General features: G+C 41.7%; 1 protein-coding gene across 1 annotated transcript in view; it reads left to right on the top strand.

Annotated features, from left to right (window-relative positions):
• The first annotated feature begins 5985 nt into the window (after positions 1-5985).
• tbl1x (transducin beta like 1 X-linked) overlaps positions 5986-21233 on the top strand; it is a 28241-nt gene continuing 12993 nt past the window's right edge. Inside the window, exon 1 of the mRNA XM_080785583.1 lies at positions 5986-6264. The gene's annotated coding sequence lies outside the window, so the exon portion shown is untranslated. The remainder of the gene's footprint in view (positions 6265-21233) is intronic.

Here is a 21233-nt window from a genome sequence, read left to right as displayed (position 1 = left end):
TAATTGCTTTACTGAGTCCATCAGTGTGTGCTGACAAATTTGTTTTAAACCATACTACAAAATACATGACACCAAATAGTTCTGTTTCCAAAATAGCATATTACTATTACAGTGAGTTGGTACTATTGCATTAATAGCGTCACCGCCACAGTCACACAGTAGCAGTTTGAGGCCTCTGCACTCTGCAGTCACCATATTAGCTTTAGCTGCTAAGCTGCTAAAATCAGCTGCTAGGCTAAACTGCTAGGCAGGACCAACACCAAACATTGTGGAGACACACACAGACAACTTTTCCACCATCAAAATATCCCCTGGTTATATATACTACTTCATTCATGTGTCTCACTTAACCCACTTTATGATATCTCACCTGGTCCTCAACTCACCTGTAACAAGACAGTTAAACACAAACAATAAGATGTTTCTGTCGAGCCCAGCCTGCTTCCTCGTTGACTGACAGAATCCTGTATGTAGTGCTCACTGGAGTGGACTGTGGCACAGTGGAGCTAGCTCTGTCTGTATGTGTTTGACAGGCAAGGAACACAGTGACTATAGTCTATTTTAGTAGAAAATGCTAGCATCACATGAAACCATATGAGAAAATGAAATACACTTGTGCATGAACTTTTATCTTTTTAATTGTATTTATTTATTACTTTTCACCTGACAGAGGGGAGTTCCCTGGTTGGACATAGCGTGTGGAAGGAACATATTCCAACCAGTTGTCCAGTTCCTTTCCCCTCCATCAGGCGCCATGGATGGCCAGGGGGAGGCATTATACTGTATGTTTTTTAGTACCTACCTACCCTAGGTAGGGGACACAGGATCACATTAGATAATTGACACAGGGGTGAAAAATGGGTTACAAAATCGTGGGATAAAAAAATATATTAAAAAATAAAGAAATGCCCAATCAAAGATGTAGGCTACAGCCCCAGCAAAGTCCAAAATGTCCAGTTGCAGCCATTTTTATATATATATCTATAACATTTTCTATATCTTGAAAGAAAAATTGAAATTCTGCGTGGCCATGGGGTTGATTATCGATTAGGGTCATATGAAGGTCATCTGTGCCAAATTTCATGCTTTCATCACCAACTGAACTATCACGTCAATTTCCCGCCTAGCTATATAACAAGTTAACTGGCTGGGGAAAAGACAGTAAAAGGCTGTATGAATATGGCGTCAGAAAGATGTATAAATGATGATAGGGCCATGAAATGAACAACAGGACGGGGACAAACATAGTCGCAAACAGGGAATATGCTAGGGTGAAGATGGCCATGGCATGGACTGACTTCTAACCGGACAAACAGGATATAATGACGTGACCAACTTGAAATGGTGTGTAAACAGAGATCAAATCTATCCATCAGGGTCCGTGTACTGGAAGGAGAGTTCTGGAACTCTGGACTGGCTGGTGGTACAGAGAGCTGAACTCATCTCAGTCTTTGCCCTCTTAATGCCTCTATAAGTGGACAGGGATCACTCCATAGAACATGGGTGTCAGTGCCCTTGCCACTGCGTAGAATAGATAGAACCTCAGCCACTTATCAGAGCTCTCTGGGGGGCAACAGTGTAGCTTTGCTCATGCGGAATGTTCTTGTTTCTCCTCTGTCGCACTCATTCATAATGTATGAGCCAAAGAATAAATTCACAAAAATGTAAATTATGTCCTATTTTTACATGCTGAATATCATTGTACGAAGATGTTATAACAGAGAATGGATTGTGTATCGTTAAGGCAGGTCAATGACATTACGTACAGGTATTATTTGCATATTTGAGAGGGGGCATATATATAAAATGAATTGAACATATTGTACTGTGAAGTTTATTTTTAACGTTCTGTTTATTGAATTTTAAGCGGGTTTTTTTTCTTCACAAAATGAGAAATAAATTGACAGCGACATAAACAGAGTAACAGAAGCAAGAAAAAACAACAACACAAACAAGAAAACAACACAGATCAAGACAACCGAAGAAACAACGACAGTTTAGAAACTGTGGGTCATCATCAGTGGACAATGGGAAACACTGTTCTGGCATAGGCTGTATGTTGCCTATTGCTTAAAGGGACACTTCACCCTTTTTTGCCAAAAAATATATGTTAATGACATTTAGAAGATTTAGAACACTTTCCTGGGGTCTTTATGTGTGTAATATGTGGTTTTAGATATTTTAGATTTGAGCAGTGAGCTCGCAGTGTCTCTGATGTCATGGACTCTGGGCTCACTTACTTCCTGGACTACATCAAGGACTGTCTAAAAAGGACGAGACGCGAAGACAACATGGCGTCGTGCGGGCGACGCCATGTTGCTCACATGGTGCTCCATGGAAGGAAAGAAACATGCGCAATGGGCTTTTATTATGCAGCCAACACTTCCACGTTCAGCTTCATTGGTCTCAACTGCGCATTTTTCTTTCCTTCCATGGAGCACCATGTGAGCAACATGGCGTCGCCCTTACGGTCTTCGCGTCTCGTCCTCTTTGGACAGTCCTTGGACTACATGTTGTCTCAGTTATACAGCCCTCCCCCTATCCACAAGGAGGAGCAGTGCACCAAAGCATTATGGGAATTGTAGTCCAGGAAGTAAGTGAGCCCAGTGTCCATGACATCAGAGGCACATGGGTATCTTGGTGGTGTATCGAATCTTGTGGACCAGACCCATTGCAAGATGCTGTACTCTGTAGTCAACTCTAAGCCATTCCAGCCGGTCAAATTGGGCAGGGGTAAGGTGGGTTTGGGGGGTGAGGCCCAGTAGTAGCCTGACCAGTTTGTTTTGGGAAGTCTGGATCCTTGTTTTAAGGGCCTTTGAGGTGCTGTGGTAGCAAGAGGTGCATGCATAGTCGAAGAAACCTTGAACGAGGGCTCCTGTTAAGGTCTTCAAGGTGTGTTTTGGTTGACTTTTTTGATTACGTTGGTGGCCATTTTATCACGGAAAGATTTGCCTCCAGGATGGAACCTATAGGTAATTTCATCTTTTCGTGTGATAATATTGTCACTCACTATAACCAAGAAGCCTTGCTGAGATTACTATTTGATCCAAAAAGAATGGATTCAGTTTGTTATCAGCGAGCCAGGTGCAGATTCTACCGAGTTCAGAGCTGAGGGCCTTTTCAACCTGCAGTTCCTGTCCGAGACCAGTAGTGCTGAGTCATCTGCGAACAGGAACAATTAAGTTGCAGTCACAAGCTGATTTCATGATGTCGTTTACATACAGTATATTAGGAACAGTAAAGGCCCTTGAGTATATGCTTCCTTGTGGACAGGGCTGGCCGGTATAGGCCACATAGGCCATGGCCTAAGGCAGCAGATTGCCTAGGGCGGCAGTTAGGCACCCTATCAATACGCCCTATCAATACTGCAATATAGAAATATAGGCCTGAAGTTGTTTAGTGTATGTTTTGTAATAATAATCAATTGCTTTTAGCATGTTAACATGTAACAATCGCCCTTTGTGTCTTAAGGCAAATTATTAACTAAGGAAAAATAAACAACAGGATCGTAGGATTATAGTTTATATTATTTATATAGAGATGCAGCAAATGTGTATGTGTATTATCAAACAACGGGTACACTTAAAGCAATGCACTTGGTAGAGTGCGTCTGTCCCTGTCGCTCTCCCTATACCATAAAGAAATAAACAGGTAAACAAACTGAAATCAACAAACAATTCTCTTTCAAAACCCCTCCCGCCCCAAACAAGTCCTGACGCTCTCTGTAGCGTCCTGCGCCACAACGTTTACAACAAAACAATCAACAACCCGCCCAAAGTCAAGTGTGCAAAACCGCGCTTTGTATAATTAAATAAATAATAAAGTCCGTGCGTCCTCTTCCTTAATTGAACGCGGCGTGCCCCCGATAGTCTTTAGCAGTTCCTAAGCCAAAACAAAGAGCTCCTCCGCTCTGATTGACCAAACAAACAAATGGAGTACCCCTTAAAGTTTATAACCTACTCCAACAGAAAGCTTTTGGTTCGATCTCACCGGTATGTAGTTAGTTCTAACTCCATTGGTAGAAAACCACCGACCAGATTCCAATCCAAACGCCCGACGGCAGCGGCAATTAAGCGGTTGCTTAATTCCCCGACGGTCCCGACAGTGCTGTTGTTAATAAAGGCTGCAGATCAGCGCGATCAAACTTCGTACATTAATCCGACTGCAGTGCTGTATACCTACCTGGCGGCTGGCGCTCCTCTTCCCCCGTGTAGGCCTACACAGTCATTCCTATTTTTCCACCCGTTCCCCGTGAGTCACTTCCTCCCTATGTAACCTTGTGTGGGTGGCGACATCAGTCTCTGTCACCTGTCACTCATCACTGTCCGAGGCGAGCCCATTACCATTATTGTGAATAGGAGAAAATACTATTTCACACACAGTCAGCATCACACTTATATTTCTTTTCATAAATGATAACATGCATAAGGAAAACAAAGTAGAAAAACATTACAATGCTTCGTCACAAACCGATGGAGTGGTTCACGGTGTCAAAAGTCTTTTGGAGGTCCAGCATGACCATGCCGCAGTATTTGCCAGCATCCACCGTGTTTGATGTGGTCACTCAAATAGAGGAGGCATGTGTCAGTGGAGTGGGATGTTCCGAAGCCGGATTGAAATTTGTACGATTTGTATATGGTTATGTTGCAGTAAATGCACATAACTGGTTATCTATTTTAATTCTTTTACATTTTATGTCAAGGTATCATGTCTGTTATGGGGTATATATAATTTCCTGAGCTGCATTTTGAAAATAAAACGTTTCAGCCTCTTTTGGATATGACCTTATATTCCATAGCTATATCATGTGGCTCACATTCCAGTTCCACCATACATTTTATATCTACCTTGCATAACATAACAGGCTTTAGTGTAGGCCAGGGTGTCATGCGCAAATATTTCTGTTTGTACGGTAACCAAAGGAATGTGTCACACCAATGTAGAGCCGTAATGATGTCAACTTGTTATTTACTTTCCAAATCTGAATGACTGAGCAAGGCGAAAGGAGAATTAATCAACCACTATGTGACCGGGCAAGCGAAAAATACAGGGACCGTGGGGGAGGGGAACTGTCTCAGAAGCCAGATGCATGGTAGGCTTGCATTTTGCGAGGAGAGGAGGAGGACTCTCGGATATTACATTCAGCACACAGTGGTCTGGTCGGTCATGTTATGAAACGATGTTAAGAATAATTATGTAGGTTATCTGGTTAGTTTCATAACTCATAATTGCAATAGGATAATGATGTCATTGTCAGTCATTGACACATAGCCTGCTGCCTATTGCATTATAGGGTAGGTCGCGCAGGCTTTTCATTTAAGATAGATATGTTAGAGAGATGTTAGGTTCAGATAAACATCTCAATGTGTTAAACATCTGAACCAAATAATGCAATGTAAAAATATACAATATGCGTTGTGGGGAGGCACTGGGAGCAGTATGCCATTTCAATATGTTTATTATGTTTGTGTGAAGTTGTAAACTGCAGCATATCTGATCCTCATATAATATAAGCAGCAATAACACAAAAAAGTAACACAACCTGCTTTTATTTTTTTGGCAAATAAATGCAGTCCCATTTCTGGTTGAAATGTGCCCCACTTGATTCGGGCAATTAATGGATTAACTAACTAACATGTATGTATAGTATACCGCATGGGCAATTAACTTCGAGGGATATATCATACAGGGAAGAATTTCATTCATTCATTAAAGAAAATCTTAAGGTCTCTCTCTCTCTCTCTCTCTCTCTCTCTCTCTCTCTCTCTCACATCTCTCTCTCTCTGTCTCTCTCTCTCTCTCTCTCTCACACACACACACACACACACACATCTCTCTCTCTCTCTCTCTCTCTCTCTCTCTCTCTCTCTCTCTCTCTCTCTCTCTCTCTCTCTCACATCTCTCTCTCTCTCTCTCTCTCTCTCTCTCTCTGCCGATCATTGCCCGCTGCTGTCTCTTTACGTTCCATTCTCAGAACATTGAAAGTCCCCTTTCAGAGTGGCTCACTGTCTCATTCTCATAAAGTCCCGGTTATTCCAACTTTACAGTCACAGACAGTGCACATGTTTGGCCAGTCGTGTTTGTTTGTAAATACGTATACGCACTGTAACACACAAGACAAGAATAAGATATACTGTGGTCGGAACTTGAATTATGATAATAAGCAAAATGGGAGGAAAGTCGCCGCTTGCTCTCTGAAGTTGGAGGTTCTCCTTGTGGAAGAGGAAGAGGTGGCGGCCACCACGAGCTCACTCTGATATAAAGGTAAGCAATCAAACTAGTTTGAATGTTATGATTTTAGTCTCCGACTCTCCGTTGTAATCAAGTTTCTTTGGGGGCGATTATGGCGTTGATTGTGATATAACCCGACTCACATAGTAGTCACTCTACACGTGTTGTTGAAATTACTGCCCAAGAATCGTTATAAACCTGTGTGATCCAAACATTTGACAGTTCTTCCTGAAATAGTCTATCTTCATGTTAAATATGGGTTGTTATAAAGCTCTTTTAAGCAAATGCCATAACTTTTTCTGTATGGTCCACAATAGCCTACAATTTAGCTGGAAATTATGCCTTAGCCTATTGTATACACAGCATAAGTAACCCATTAGTTGGACTGCAACATCGTAAGCATTTAGTATTATTTAAATTAATGTATGGATGATGGCTATTATTTATTGTGCCATGCAGCGCACTAGTGGGGGAGGGGAGCATATTCAACTGTACTACTATTGCCACCAGTTTCCAAGTGTCTGTTCTATGCTACAGTAAGGCTACTATGAGTCAACTGTATAAAGCCATTGTGTTGTATTCAAAAGATGACACAAAACACCAAGGCAAGGTATGCCTTGGTGTGTTAAAGCTAATGGCAGCTCACCTGTACACAGGATAGCCTATACTTTATGGATTGCAATCACGCGCACACACACACACACACACACACACACACACACACACACACACACACACACACACACACACACACACACACACTTCTATTATTCACTATTCTGTTGTTTAGTGTTTAGATAACTGAGATATGCTATGTAATGTTACACATCACTAGCAGGCACCTAGTTTGAGATTTACAGTTTGGAGAAAGAGTGCAGGTTAAAAGAACACAACAGACACAGCTATCCGCAACTGTCACACTAGTTACATACCATTACATTAGTATTGAGCACTACACCCAAGTTTTACCCCAATCCACCCATGCACATTCAGTTTAGGAACCAAAACTTGTATGGTACCATGTAGCTCTGGTCCATAGCTCTAATGCCATGGCATGTAGAGCAAGAGCATTAAGGCTATGGACCAGACCTAGGTACCATGGTGATTTTAAACTCTTGCTCGCCCATAGAACACAGAACCCCAGTGAATGAATTTTACCTAGTATGCTATTGAAGCAATGGTGGATAACTTTATTTGGGTGATGCACCTAGTGTAAAGGAGATGTTGAGGAAATATTTTAAGCTGTTGCAGTGACCTTCAGGTTGCAAAGCTTGTTGATGCCTATTTGTTACTTTATCGTCAGCTCTGGTAACACACTTGATAACACTCATGGATTATAGGTAGGCTATAATAGCATAACTACCTACCAGGTCGCTGTTATTATACTTGGTGATTTGTTTTTTATGGTTAGAAAAACAGTTTTACTGACATCTATTAAAAGAACAATGGAGTTTTATTGCGTCCTTGATTTGCCCTGATTATGTCCCCTCATTTCTGAAGCTCTAAATTAGTGTGTCATGATGTTACAAGTAATTTGTACTTCTCATTGTGAGCCCTGTAGGACGGTCCTGTATGTTATCAGAGCAAGTAATTATACGCTTTTGCGATATCGCACAGACTTCGTTTGAATCGCCCATAGTGAAAATGTTGTTCTTTGGGGGTTATAGTTTTTATGGACTACAAAAAAGATTCCTATTCTCAAAAAGACAAATAGTTGCCAATGTTGCCTCAGTAGTTAATGTCTACCTCCTCATATCTCCTCTTCATGTGAAATTATTATTGCCTTTTGGTTTAAGCAGAGACTGCACTCAGGTCTTAAATGAGCTGACAGACAATACTGTGTGGATTGATGATTCATCCCTCACGTGGCCTTTTGTCACTCCTTTCATTTTGCCCAGAATGTATTTTTTCAAGTCAGCTATTGTGGACCTGGCTTGGTAGAGGCACAGAGCAGACAACAGCAAATGTACTGTATGTTGTGTCTTAGTAACTCTTGTCTTATATTTTCTCAACAGAGATTTAATTACACTGTATTCAAAAGTCAAGGCAAGAGAGTCACAGACAAAGTCTGTTAGAACGGTTGTAAAGCTCATTAGTATTTGACTGTCCAAACATGTCTGCAGCGTAGCATATTTATTTACCGGGGGGGGGGGGAAACCATTCTCCCCCTCCACAAGACACTTGCGGTGCACAACACATGCCACATGGGCTACCAGCCAGTTGGCAAACCAGCAGTTACTCTGAAATACACCCTACTGTATGTATACTAGATCAGTGGTTCCCAAAGTGGGGTCCGGGGACCCTTAGGGGTCGTTGAGGGAGTTCCAGGGGGTCCCCAGCTAAATTATAGTTTGTCACCAAATGGACCCTTATGGGTCTGTAACTTGGCATATATTTTCAAATGGGGGGTCCGCAGGCTAATGAGTGTCATTTTGGGGGTCCTTGACATGAAAATCTGATTCTCATTTTGAAGTTGGGGGTTCCTCGTTCTGTTTTTCGTCACTAGGCCTGATTTATACCGTGTTGCACGGCAGTATTTCTCACACCAAAAGTATGAGCCTGTGGTGTGTTGAAGTCACTTGGTGGACTCCACGAGAATGTAGGCGTAGTACATTTAAATGTTCAACTCCTCTTTGTGTCTAGCAGCTAATCAGGTTATTTGTCAGGCGTCCACTAAATGCAACAATTGTTTTTACTCCGCTTGCATGTATTTTGTTGACCCTGCAGGCCTGCACATTTGTATGACATAATCAGCAGTTAACCAGTGAGTGGTGTATTAGCTCACCAATACAACACTGCCAGACTGGCAAAAATCTAATTCAGAAATGAGATTTTAGGGCTTTCAAATTGAAAGCAATGGATTTGATACATTGCTTACTGTACAAATCCATTATGGCCATCTCTCACACATCTGATTAAGAACATGCTATGATTATCTATCTTTTGTGTGAAGATAGATAATGGTAGTTAATGGTAGAGACAAAAAGTGTGCACAACTTAAAACACTTGCAGTGATTTGAAGAATCACCCGGCCGCGATCGTTGTTCCATTTCACTAAAATCCGTAATGCGATCATTTGTCATAGTGTCCAAAAATAACAACAACGGGGAACAGAGCGACATGGATGCCGCCATTACGCTCATTATGCATTGCGCCTCAATTACCCACAAGCCCCGAGAAGCCAGCGCCGGTAATCTTTTCCGGTCACGTGATCCAAATGTGTGATGTCATCACAGAGTGTCAGAGGAAAAACTTGTATGTCTTGAAAGTTATCAAAAACTAACTATAACTTGTGTAACTCGTGTTTGGGAGGGAAAGAGGTCTTTATCATTAACTCGGGTAACTCGTGAATGGGAGTCAATGTGAAAGGTTATAATGAGGTGTTTTTGTCCTTTTTATGGAATAGTACTAAGGGTGCTAGCATCAACATAACTTTACCTATACTATCATGACTCTCATCTCATATACTGTAATGGCACATTTTTATTGTCTCTGCATATATTTGCTTTATTTTATTTTATTTATTATTTAAAAGCAAAACACATACGCTACGAATTACAGATGATTAATTAACAATTTTTCATGTTTCCCTGCTTTCTTGGTAGCATATTAATAAACATGATGATTGAATTTTATTAGGAATAAGCACTTGAGATGTAGCATCTCGTTTTCGAGGGGCTCCTAACCAAACAATAACAAATATGACAAAACAAATCTTTTTTCAGTGGTTTATGATAGATCCCAAAATGTATGAATGGTTCTAGGTTGCTAAGCGACAGATAGGGAAAATTGTCGTCCGCCTAAACGTTATCAGATAAACGTTATGCATCTCAGATTCTTTTCCCAGATTGCATTCTTGGTCAAAACAAGATTCATTCAATGGCCCATAACTAATTAACCGATGGTTGCGGTTACAATATTATTGTTTCGGGTGAAATAAAATATCATCGCTCGTCACTTTACACAGCATTTGTTTACATCCGGTTCACACTGCGGGTCACGTGGGCCTTCAAATAAGGGTCTTCACTGAAAAACACTGGCAGTGGGGGAATACTTAATTAATTATACCTGACAGCTAATATAGTTAAATAGTTAAAACTGATTTTATTCTATTAGTGTAAAGCATAGTGACAAATGATCATCCACCTATTCACTAGGACTAGCTTATAAACACTATACAACACTATATAAACATGCTGTAGTAAAGTTTTTTCTTTTCTGTTGTGTCAGTATATTCATGTAGGTCATGTGTCTGCAACCTTGGACGTGGGCAACTGGGCATGCATGGTTAGGTTATCTTGTTTCTGGAGGAAAACCCTGAATAGTGGCTTTGAGCACACGGCTCCACATATGAAGCAACCATCTGTAGAATTATCATGCCAAGCGAAAGTTTAAAATTGCCGTTGCAATAACAGGTTTGTTCTACTGGTGGTGGTTGATATTTGATTGAAATTTGTAATGAAAATCACTGCAAGTACAGTACATATAGCACCACGTGAGCTATACAATCAAATACTAATAGAGGAGGTGTAGGACAATGACATTGTTGTAAATCATTAAAGGAAGAGAGATGGTTAACCATTTGCTACATGGTACAAAGAGAATAGATTTCTGGACATGTTGAGAGAGAATGCATTCAAACAAAATGTTTAGCTACATACAGGCCTAATGCCTAAAACTAGACGATTAATTTCTAGGAAGGTGTGTGTGTGTGTGTGTGTGTGTGTGTGTGTGTGTGTGTGTGTGTGTGTGTGTGTGTGTGTGTTTGCGCCCCCCATCTCTCCCTGTTTCCTGTCAAGCTACTGTATATCTATAAAAAGGCAAAAAGCCCCACAAATATCTGTAAAAACAGAAAAGAAAAAGTAGTGTTTCAGTGGTTGTTCAAGCTATTTTATTATACTTAAAGAAAAAAATAGTTATTATTATACTTGCTGCAAGAGCGCAATGCTTCACAAAAATCTGTTATCTTCGCTGAGTGACGATAAAGTAGGCTTGGGTGCAGCGTGACATTTTGAAACGGTCAATTTAAAACTGCTACGGCTCAATACGCTATCCTTGAAAATGTGTTGGCCTAGCTCTATAGACTAGACTTTAGTCTATATAGACTAGACACTAGAGCACTGCTATAGTCCTGAGGTACACACGCTCCCTGTATTCAGTCAGTTGCTTGAGCACTAAACACACACATGCACATCGAACAGCAATCTTTTGTGTGTAGCGCTAGTATCATGTTACTATATGTCCTGCAAAAAAGAAAGAAAAAATAAACGAGTAAAGGGATGGTTTAGAATGGATGGCATGGGCAGCTGTTGACAGAAGCGGGAATCTTCTGGTCACCATAGCAACACTTTTATTGCCCACGTCGCTGCTGTATCACAGTGTTTACAGCTTATTTGTGCAGTCCTCAATAAGCCAGGCAGCTTACTGAAAACAAATGTCTGGCTAAATCTCTTGTTGACAAATACATACTCAAGGACAGGTTCTTCCCCACTAACATAGATAAGAGATAGGCTACTGTTTTCTTTTGCCTGTGACCAATGGGAAATCACTCAAAACACTGCCCCCGCTGCTTCCCTTAGATCTCCATATATGGAGCTGACCTGTTCTGACATTACATTATGTTGATCTGACCTCATCAAACCCTGTACACTCAAGACACGCTCCATATCTGGCCAGTACAGGATTCATTCAACATGTTGATCTGACCTCCCATGCCAAAGCGCCAGTGCTCGCCCAGCAGTCTGCTGTCACCCAGGCGGATAAAGGGCCAGGTCGCTTCTCGCCCTCAGGGTGTCTTACAGGTATTAGTAGGTGGACGGACGGATAGATATAAACTCTATATTTGGTCACATGAATGTACATCCATGTGAATAATTATTGGGTTTGTTATTTTCTAATGTTTGTAGACTAAGGTGAAGTAACAAGCTTTCCTGCCTTTCCTCACCATAAACTGCATTAGGCAATGTGGAAGGGCTGGGTTTGGTAATTGTGTTACATTAAGCATTGCTGTTCTCAGATTGAGAAATATGACTACTTCTTCTACACATACAGTCCCCTACTACTGCACCACAGACAATAGTTACATACATGACCCCCTGTCCAAGCGCTACCCGCCCCACTATACCAGAAAAAGCACGCTGGCTTGGCCAGGCTAAGTACAATGTTACTGTAATCCACAAAGTGTGACTGTTAATATTATTGATGAGTTAAAGATACATCAGTCTGACAGCTGGTGTTTGAATGAGATGCATGCTCACACGTGCATGCGTGCGTGCACCATGATCGTCCCACACTTAAGGTCCCTGCACACTGCTGCGTTTTTCTGATTTCTAGCAGCGTTTTTATGTATACCATGGATATGGCTGTATTCAGACAAAATAAATTCACCCCGAGCACTACTCTGTAGAAAGGGTCCTGCTACTCCTCCTAGTAGCAGCTAGTCTCGCATTGCCAGACTGTTGCCTCTCGCAATTTTCAAATGCTTCCGTTATACAGTCTGAAGCAACTAGCAAGCTCTATCATGAGTAAAATATAAAGCGTTGGTGGAGCCTCCTCCCCACGTCTGTTTCGTCTTTACAGCCGCGCAAATGTATCCCATAAATAGAAATCACCTAAACATAATATATAGCTTGCTGCTTAGCAGAAAAGGAAGTAAAAAAATGTAATGTAAAGGAAGAAAATAAACTAAACGGAAATGGCAGCTTCCTTACTCTGATTTCGAGAGGTGTAGTTCCAGACTATATAGCGTTCAGAGATTGTGGAATAGTTGTCTGGCTACGCAAGACTAAGTAGCAGCCAACCAGAGAGCTCGACCTTCTCTCCGACCAGCCTGGCGGTCGGAAGCCAACCGAGCATGTTTGGTCAGCTTTCGCCGCTTCCCTACAACTTACGACTCGACACGCGAGTGTACACACAGCCCACACTGCAATAGTATTTTTGCACATCTTTGTGTGTGTGTGTATGTCTGTCTGTTTGAGCACGGAACGTGATGATTTGATTGGCTGATGTATGATGCCGTTCTCATCATCATACATCATGTTCATGATAAAAGGCTTCACACGAGTGTGATTTTTATACTATTGAGTACATCACAAATTGGGAAATTGCTTAGTTAATTACTGTTCTGAGGTGGAGGAGGAGCATATATTCTAATGAGGGAAATGGGGTGACAAAGGTATTAAAAAGTACTTCGCTTTTTAGACAAAGTTAATGTTATTTCAGCTTTTAAACTCTTGCGTCTTACTGTGGATAAATTGGGGTGAGCGGGGGGCACAGTTATAAATAATACAGCATAGAATTGAACTGCCCTTCTGGGGCTTGTCTGCACTGTGTTAGGACAGTAAAGGACAGTAGGACACGTTCCCTCACTTGCCTGTGAATGTCCCTTGGTTGTTATAAAGAACTCTTATGCGATATGATTATGTATGTTATGTTATTTTTATTAGATAATAGATGCTAATGGCTTATTGGCTTCAGCATGTAGGTTGAATCATAGGTCCTGATATCCCATGTCATGATAAATCCTTTCCATGATCTCTAGTATCTCTCACCATCCCCCAACCGTTCCCTTGGGAGAAAAATAAACCACAGGCATGGTGGAGCATGTGAACATTATTGTTCCTTGAGGAAAGCGTGCGTGTGTGTGTGTGTGTGTGTGTATTTTTAAAAGTGTATATATATTCTTTCATTAGGTCTCAAACAGAAAGAAATTAACGCCCATTATTCTCTTAAGAAGCCTACTATAGATAATGCAATGACTTCAAAGTGTGATTTATGCACAGCCAGTACATCACGGATTTGGCTCATTGTAATCCCTGTCAGGATCAAAGGACATGGGCAGGATTGTGGTATCAGTGGTTGTAGTAGTGCCAAAATACGCCACCCACCTTTATTCTACATTGTCGTGTGGAATTTGTAACCTTGATGACCCTTTTGACTGTTTAAATGTCGAAAGAGTTAGTAGACTACGCCTAATGCTGAGGTGTTGTTGCCCCCAGGCCAGGCGTGGGAGAAGTGTTTCCCTTGAGACTGGTCTACCATCCCCCACCGTTTCCCTCGACCTACATTGTCTCTGACTCAATGAGAAAGGCAAAGAACATTGCGCAAACAGTTGTTGTGACTACCTGTGTGTAGAATCATAATTTAACATCTCACAATCCCAGCACACCCCCCCCCCCCCAACCCCCGCCTCTGAAAAAAGGACTGCAGCCCAACCAAAGGCTTCAAAGGCGGGTTTTTATTCAGCAGAGCAGTTCAAGAGAAAATGGCTGCTGTTTCCAGGTCTTGTTTGCACATCTGTCAGAAGGTGACTGTAAAGGAGAAAATGGGATCCCCGGCATGCTAGTATATAGACTGTGGCTCTGCTTTCTTCTCCTTTCTCGATTCTTTTTTCCTAGTGTCGTGTTTTTCTACACCATTCTTTCAAAACCTACATACAGAGGAGACGGCGGTTCCACTGTTTGGGTAGTGGTTGAATGTGTGGGTTCAAAATGTATCTTTCCTTCTACGAGGCAAGATGCCCGTGCCCAAGTCTAAAGCCGTGGTTCTGAAACTTTCATGTCAAGGACCCACAGAAATTAATTTGTATTTGTCCACAGACCCCTAATTGAAAATATGTTGTACTAGGGACCCCCATAATAGATGCATGTTGTTAAAAGTTTTTAAGTTAAGATAAGATTAAAAATAGCAGACCTGTCACAACGCATAGAGCTGCTAGCCTGCCTTGTAAACTGGCTGTTGTTATAGCTGGTGTAGATGGGGTTAAAGTCGTGGCAGTGGTGCATTATTTAATAATTATTCTGGGAGGGGGTCCCCAGAAAAAGACTGGGGGTCCCCTAACCACAGTTTAAGAGCCACTGATCTAAAGAACCAGAACCACACACACACACACACACACACACACACACACACACACACACACACACACACACACACACAGGAGTGGACCCATTACTAAATTGGTTTGGAACCATCTTAGAAAATGATTGTGCTTTCCTATTTTCTATATTATACATATTTTGTTGCAGTTTATTTGGTATTTCAAATTTGTGAGAGCAAATGCTGTCCTTGAGATGTCCACACTAAAAATACAATTCCTGTTCTATTATTAGGACAGATTAGCCAGCAAAAAGCAATCGGTGTGGAGGAGATTTACTCTTATTACATACATTTGTAACTGAACACAATAAGCTTAGGAGACCTTCCTGCTTTGTCTGCAAGCTGGGTGCCCAAGGTTTGCAGTGGTAGACCTATAATTACATGGGTTATTTTAATTAGGATATAATATTAAATTGGTCAATGCTCTTATGAGGGTAGATTATCCAATGGTCTTAAATACAAGAAGGTTTTGCTGGACCATTTCGGTTTGTATCCTAAGATACACACACACACACACACACACACACACACACACACACACACACACACACACACACACACACACACACACACACACACACACACACACACACACACACACACACACACACACACACACACACCATATGTAAGCAATTTATTTTCAATGTCTTATACTCTGATTAGCACTGAATATCTTGTGGTATCCTTCTGTGAATCTCAATAAGTAGATATTCATTTTTGCACCATAATGAGATACATAATGGTTTTAAGTATGGGGGCATGCCAAGTCTAGTCTCAGAAGACCTTGATAGAATGTTATCTTGTGTGAACGAACAAATTGAAGTACTCTCAGTCAGCTCCACAAGGTCCCTGTGCAATACAAGGCCAGCATGAACAGGCAATGTTGCACTCAGGTGCAATGCTTGGTGAAGGGCTGTGAAGCTAGTGGTGTAGTTTACACTGTTAAGTAATTGCTGTTGGAGTGTAGTAAACATGCTAAAGATGACCCTAATGTGCCTGTGGTCCACGGCAGGGAAGCTCATCATTGCCACAGCAGGGTGCCCTGCATAGTTTCAATCTACTACATTGAACTGAAAAGTTTCAGTTACATTGTGAAGATGTTTGGCTGTAGATGTTGGACAACATAGTAAAAACAAAATCTTAATTGAATTGTTTGCCGTTTTCACCCAGTTTTAGCAATGAAAGCAGTATAGGACTCTATTGTACATTCTTTTAGTGGCAGTGTGTTTTGTGCATGAGGACATGTTGATGCTATGTAGTATAAGCACTAGTTTAATGTACATAATTTATATACTTTTTTAAATTGTAATTAGCTCTGAATCAATGGATTAATTTATATCAAGGAATAAGCATGGTGATGTCGGGCTGTCCATCTAAAAGAAAACGACTGGCTGGATTGCAGTGTAAAATTGCTTAGCACATTCATGCCCCATTTGAATGACCTCATGACCTTAACCCTAGTACCACCGTCAGACACAAGATCATCATATTATCAGAAGCCTGTTTCCCACATGGAATCCATAACATTGCTGGATAAAAAGGCAAAAGCAGTGGATAGTCATTCACATTATTGACCACTTTTACGGAGACGTTTCCTAATCCCTATGGTGTCTGGTCCCACATTAGATGACTGTTACAGATATAGTACGTAATGCTCACACGAGAGGTGTCTACAGCATGCAATACTACCCAAAAAGGCTTGAGGCTAACAGAACCCCCCCCCCCGGGATATGGTTGGGACAAAGAGGATGATGGGTTTTTTTCCCACTTGGAAATGTCAACTGTCAGTCAGTGTGCATATCACTGTCACCGGCAAATAGTGTGCGTTTTCTTAGTGCTTTGCTCGCTGCACTGGCAACTTGTTTGTATAAAACCATAAAATGCCAACTTTGCCAGAATTGTAGCCGATAATCACAGTATGTACATAATATATTTTTGTACAATAAGATTGTATAAGAAGAAGAAAATGGGCACAATATGTTGATACATAACACAATATGTTAATATATTATGTTAATACATTATGGCCTATATGATTAATTCATTTTTTAACCTCGATGCACTCACTCATATTTGTTTTTAACCCGCCTTATTAAAACATGATGGAAAGCTGCATGTGTGCTCTGCGTCAAGAGCCCCAAATGTAATGGTGACCTGTTAATGTGTTGACGTTGTCACGCTGTCTAAATGGTAAGAAAATATCTGTGTTGGCTCATAAATCTAAGGTCAAGCACTTATCTCTGTGAGTGAGATAGCAGTGCGTCCTGTTTGCTCCATATCAAACTTAATTTGAATAACCAACGTGGTGCTAAATAGGCGCAAGATCATTTGTAACTAGAAAAAATGCTGCTCGGAGTCGGAACACAAGTCTCCGCCAGGTCAAGTAGTTTATTGTGGCACCATAACTGAATGTGAATAGGCTGCCATTTCTTAAAGACCCGTTTCGTTGAATGGCTACAGAGAGACTGTGTACCAATTTGCATGATGTTTGGACAAAATCTGTAGGTGTACTGTCAAAGACCAATGTGAAAACTTTGGGGCAGAGTTTCAGCTCTGGCATCCAGTGTGGTTGCGATCAAGCCAACGGTGCCAGAGATTAGCTGTCCACGGACACACGGAAGGACGGACGGACGGACGGACGGAGTGCAAAACATACTCTCTCCCCATGCCTTTGGCCTGGTGGAGACAATAATGGATCACATTTTTATATAATAGAATATATTAAATAAGGAAGAATAAGGAAGATTGTTGAAAGATTTAAATGGATCGTGTCTTCAAACTCTACCTCCACTTATCACCTCAGTGCCAATGTAAGCGTTTTCGTCTGATTCCCCTTGACGAGGTGGAGTTAAGTTTTGGTTCATGCCCAGAGAGTGGTGTAATGGATGGTGGCATCACGGAGCCCATCTGATACATGGATTAGTGCTGCTGCCTTTTCTCCACTGAGCCTTAACCCATTCTGACCGGGCACCCATTTTGGTGTTAGCATCATGTTATGCTTTACCTATTGAAAAATAGCAGATCTACAAGCTCATAGCGCGCCACCGAGTGGCGCGCTACGAGCTTGTAGGTCTGCTATTTTTGAAAAATCGAAGAACGACTGACATTTTTAGAATCTGATCTCAGGTCAGAATGGGTTCATCAGACCAGTGTGTGTCCAGTGGAAACCTCGTATGAATCTGATCTCAGGTCAGAATGGGTTAAACCCCTCCAGGCTGCCTGTTAATTATGTTTCCAGTTGTTTGGTCTGTAGTGGCGGCCGTAGGAGCAGCAGCCCCTTAGCTCTGATGCAGATAGCCCTTCCAGGCCCCTCGTGTTATCTAATTAGCCAAAGAAGAGCAGGGTAGCAGTCGGCTCCGGAGGGAAACACACACTCGACTATAGCCAAGGCTGGGCTTGCCAATTGAGTGCTTTGGCTTCTGGGAATAAATAGCCCTTCTTTTGAGTGTTGTTTATGTTTTATCTGCTCCCTAGCTCTATGCTGCTTTCCAGTGATCTTCTGACCTTTTGTGGTATTTCTTGGAGATTGAATTATAGGCATTTTTCATTTGAGATATCTACCCTACCACCTAACTTGACTTTTATAGCAAGTCTGTTTCTGTGGGAATATGTAGCCTATATGATGTTTCACACTCCAGTCCACACTGCATTTCACTGCATTTCTAGGCAAGCCCATAGCATGTCTGGAATACAGTAAGCCTAGAGTCCATCTGAAAGAATATCCCAAGGTGAAGAAGTGAATAATTCATGTTGAGTAACATGTTCAACCCTTCTGGCAGTGTGCCCACTGGTAATTGGGACAACACTGTTCTGTCTATTTTTCACTGGATCCTGCTTGTTGCTATGCTACCAAAGAGGAACTTGAGTGGGCCCAGAAAGTGTTTGGAATGGAGGTTAGACAAGCATGCATTCTTCATTTCTACCACTCTCCTTTCTCTGTCTAGTCTGGACAAAATGTCCATCCATTAATATCCATAGGTAAGGTAGGCAGTGTTTGGGTTTTTGCCTACGGCTGGGTATGGGTCAAGTAAGTCTAGCTTTTATGGTCTCCACCAGGCCAAAGGCATGGGGAGAGTATGTTTTGCACTCCGTCCGTCCGTGTGTCCGTCTTTGGACAGCTAATCTCTGGCACCGTTGGCTTGATCACAGCCAAACTCTGCACACACACTCCCTGGATTGCAAAGCTGAACCTCTGCCTCAAATGGGCCTGTTATAGTGGGCCTGTTGTAGTGCCACGAGGAGGCTGAATTTAGCTAAACAATTCTTTTGACGGTACACCTACAGATTTTGTCCAAACATCACGCAAATTGGTACATAGTCTCTCTCTAGCCATTAAACGAAACGGGTCTTTCAGATTTTTACATACTCTATCCTGATTGGCTTCCAAAGTTCGCAGGAGTGCTCTGTTTTGAACAAAGTGCCGCGAATCATGAACACATCGTGTGATTTCAGTGAAATTTTGCATGCACATTCAAACTAGGCAGAGGAAGAAATACCACTTGACAATTCTCAAATCAACCTCATGGTGGCGCTATAACTGGCCTATTTGTGTTTTTAACTATAACTGTACCGATCTGTGTAAAACTTTGTATGCACACTCCCAAGAGGCGAAGGAAAACCTTTGCCCTGTATTTTTCACATCTGCTCTTTATAGCACCACCGCAGGAGGCCGACTTCTGTAAAACACTTTTTTTAAATATTACTCCTTCAGAATTTATCAAAAATTTCCGCTAATTAGTACACATGATCTCTATAGTCATGTGATCAAGACGAGTCTATTTGATTTATCATATTCCATCCTGATTGGCTAAGATTGGCTTCCAAAGCGTTTCAGGAGTGGCACATTTTGTACAAATTGCCGCAAATCATGAACACAGCGTCCGATTGCGGTGAACTGTGCACGCATACTGTATTCCCACTAGGCTGAGGAAGAAATGCCACTTGACATTTTTCAAAAAACGCTCCTATCCTGGTGGAGACCTGCGCCCCGAGGGGCACTCTTATTATATCTCACACACACACACACACACTTGGATGGCTGCTATACGAGTGCAGTAAACAGCCTCATGCACACTGCTGTATGTTACAGTGGACAGGCATTTCATACCTGGACTGTTTATCCAGACTGACGTGGCTGTGGATGGTTTTGGCTGAGTCAGAATGATGTCAGAGGTCCACCCTCCCACCCTCCCATTAGACAATTTTAATATAGGATACACTATTGGATACTATACCATCCTGTGTGTGTCAAGTGAGTTGGCGACCCATGAATCAATGCACACAGTAGAAGCTATAGCCTAATTTGTCACACAAAGTAACAGAAGTGGTTACATACCGGTAAGACGCCTTGATGATCAACATATGGATTGTCCGAACAGGTCAGCTCCATATATGGAGATCTATGGGTGGTAGCAGGGACATTCTCTTGAGTGTGCAAGGTTTGATGAGGGCCGGGCCTTAATTTTCTGGCCTGTTGAGAACTCTAGGTTTCGTGGGCTGCTGGGCGCGGGTGCACTAATGACTTTGGAGCAGTCCTGTAGAGTTGCCGAGTGGTCATGGCTCCAAGAATAGACGAAGTCCAAGAATGTAGATCTTTTGTTGTATTTATTTACCTCCAAAACTGAACAGCCCAGAACAGCCGATATGACGGATTGTCACAGCCCGGGTCTGAGGCAAAACAAAATACTGCAAAAATAATACTGGCCACAATACACTTTCAAAAAACTAAAGTAAGAAATAAACACTTGATAACTAACAAAGACAAAAACAACAAACCAAGAACTAAAGACACTGAAAACAGGCTATGCCTTCCCTGAAGACCCTGGCAGCTCTCCCTTGGTGTTGTCTCTTTGCTGTCTCAAGCCAACTGAGCAAAATCTCTCCTCAACATTTCCAGCCTCCCTTAAATACCAGGTGAGACCCACCCACAATGATTAGTAATTGGACCATCTACTCAAACAAGGTAAAACATAACCCATGAGATAGACTAACTATACAATTACACATTTCCTTAACAGACTCTGAATGTATTTCAAGGCATCAAATAAATCACAAAACAATTACAATAGAATTAGGCAACACAGATAAGGGTATATGACACTATACATAGCCACACCTCCAAG

This window comes from Protomyctophum bolini, assembly GCF_963924005.1.
Source record: "Protomyctophum bolini genome assembly, chromosome: 16".
Lineage (NCBI taxonomy): Eukaryota > Metazoa > Chordata > Actinopteri > Myctophiformes > Myctophidae > Protomyctophum > Protomyctophum bolini.
The sequence above is the reverse complement of the archived record's forward strand: the minus strand, read 5'-3'. Positions and strand labels throughout refer to the sequence as shown.